The sequence below is a fragment of the Penaeus monodon genome, chromosome 18 (assembly GCF_015228065.2).
Source record: "Penaeus monodon isolate SGIC_2016 chromosome 18, NSTDA_Pmon_1, whole genome shotgun sequence".
Taxonomy (NCBI): Eukaryota; Metazoa; Arthropoda; class Malacostraca; order Decapoda; family Penaeidae; genus Penaeus; species Penaeus monodon.
This window is the reverse complement of record NC_051403.1, coordinates 40,715,344-40,717,843: the sequence shown is the minus strand read 5'-3', so window position 1 is coordinate 40,717,843 and position 2,500 is coordinate 40,715,344.

Genomic DNA, 2,500 nt, shown 5'->3' with positions numbered 1-2,500 from the left:
ATAGAATAAAAGGGCAAGAGAATTGCAAAAAAAAGGGGGGGGGAAGGTAGAAGGAAGGATAGGGCAACAGTGTATAGAGAGGGAAAACAGACAAAGATGAACAAATAAGAAGAAAGCTTTGAGACTTAGCTAGGCTAGCATAAGGAAAAGCTAAAACCATGAATATAAGTGCTAGAGATCTGGAGAGCAGAAATATGAACAGAAAGGAGAAACTAAGGAAGAGAAGGAAAACAATGACAGGGAGAACTAAAACAAGACAAAAAGGAAAAGAGAGGAAGAGAAAGAGGAGAGGTAGGAGTAAAACTGTATGGAAGAGAGAGAGAGAGAGAGAGAGAGAGAGAGAGAGAGAGAGAGAGAGAGAGAGAGAGAGAGAGAGAGAGAGAGAGAGAGAGAGAGAGAAGTAAGGGTGAGTGAGTGGGAGAGAGAGGGGAGGAGGAGGAAGAGGAGCAGCAAGGGTAAGGGAAGAGAGAGAGAGAGAGAGAGAGAGAATGGAGAGCAGAAAAGGAGAGAAAAGGAAACAAGTAAGGGGGGGGGGCAAGGAAAAAAAGGAAGGGGGGGGGTAGAAGAAGGGAGGCCTAGAGGCCTCACAACATATATATATGTATATATATATATATATATATATATATATATATATATATATATATCCATCCATCCATCTATCTATCTATATACTGTTGTAACTCAGTATTGCAAGAGTGTAAGAACAGCTCGACAGAGCAGGAGTAGCCTGCAATCTACATTATGACTGATTGCTTTTGATAACCTTAACAGGGACAGAAAACGATCACCTGCGGTGGTTAGGCAATTGCTGCGTCTATATTGTTTTTTTATGGGGGGGGGGGGGTCTCTGTTGCGGCTATATTGATGTTGTGATATATATATATATATATATATATATATATATATATATATATATATATATATATATATAAAGACTTAAGATTATGAAGACGCCCAGGGGAACACCTAGGTGAACCTCCCACCTTTCATAATTAAAAATATCAATGTTTATATATGGAAGACAATGCAAATACACCCACTTTCACAAATCACGTTTCCTGAAATATAACTCCCATTTAATCTGGCAGAATTTTACACTAAATGACTTTACTTTATCTGTTTACTTTTTACCTCGTGAAATCACGTGTTATCACATGAGCAAAGAAATTCTACAGAAAGAAAGAAAAAAAATCACAAACGATATATATATAAATATATATATATATATATATATATATATATATATATATATATATATATATATATATATATATATCGTTTGTGATTTTTTTTCTTTTTATATTATATTAGATCTATCTATCAATCTATCTATATCTATCTATCTATCTATATATATATATATATATATATATATATATATATATATATATATATATATATATATATATATATAATATAAATATATTTCTGAGGACGCCAAAACAGGTTAAGGGGTTATGGAACCCCTCACCTTTCATAGTTAAAATATTAAAGTTTATATATGGAAGAAAGTGAAAAGACACACTGGCAGATCACGTTCTTCCAATTATAACTTTTCACTAGTAGAAAATGCATTTTTTTTTCATCTAGAGGAAGCACTTGTTATCGTATGAAAAAACAAATTCTACAGAAAGAGAGAGACTCGGAAAGAAACACACAAACAAATATTTGTACTGTCTCTCCCACGCGTTTCACGAACAGTTAAACTTCATGGATCTACTGGTTTGTTTCTTGCGATACATCTGTACATACATATTCATATACATATATGCATATATATATATATACACACATATGCATAGATAGATACAAATGGATGGATACAGAGGTAGGCAAAAAGAGAGACGGGTGGGTAGAGGCAATCATACATACAATCAGAAAGGAGGACTGAGTGAAAGGGGAAGCGACAGGGAGAGGGACGCGGAGAATATGAGAGAGAGAGAGAGAGAGAGAGAGAGAGAGAGAGAGAGAGAGAGAGAGAGAGAGAGAGAGAGAGAGAGAGAGAGAGAGAGAGAGAGAGAGAGAGAGAGACTGATATGAGGTGGATGGGGGGATTGGTGGTGACGGGTGGAAATATCTAGGAGTACGTGATTGGGGATTGAGTCGGGATTGGAGGAGGGGGTCGGGAGGTGGAGGAGAAAGCTCGGAAACAAAGCGTTTACCTCCTGCATGAGATCGTTTGCGTGATGAACGCTTTTCGTCGAAAGCATGTTCACAAGGGCGGAACACACACAATTTTTTTTTTGGTCCTTGGGTCCTTTGGTCTTCAGGTCTCTCAGTCTTTGGGTCTTTTGTCTCATGCAGAACATGGGGTCCCTTGTTCTCCGTCACTTTGAGGAAGCGACGTCCTTTGTGTTTCACGCGCCACGAGACATGTTTCGTATTTCCGGCACGTGTGATTGTTGGCGTTGGTGCAGAGAATAGGGCTTATAATTATCAGTTATACTAATAGTACAATAAATAACAATTAGAATTATAAAGTGTAATTCTTTAATTG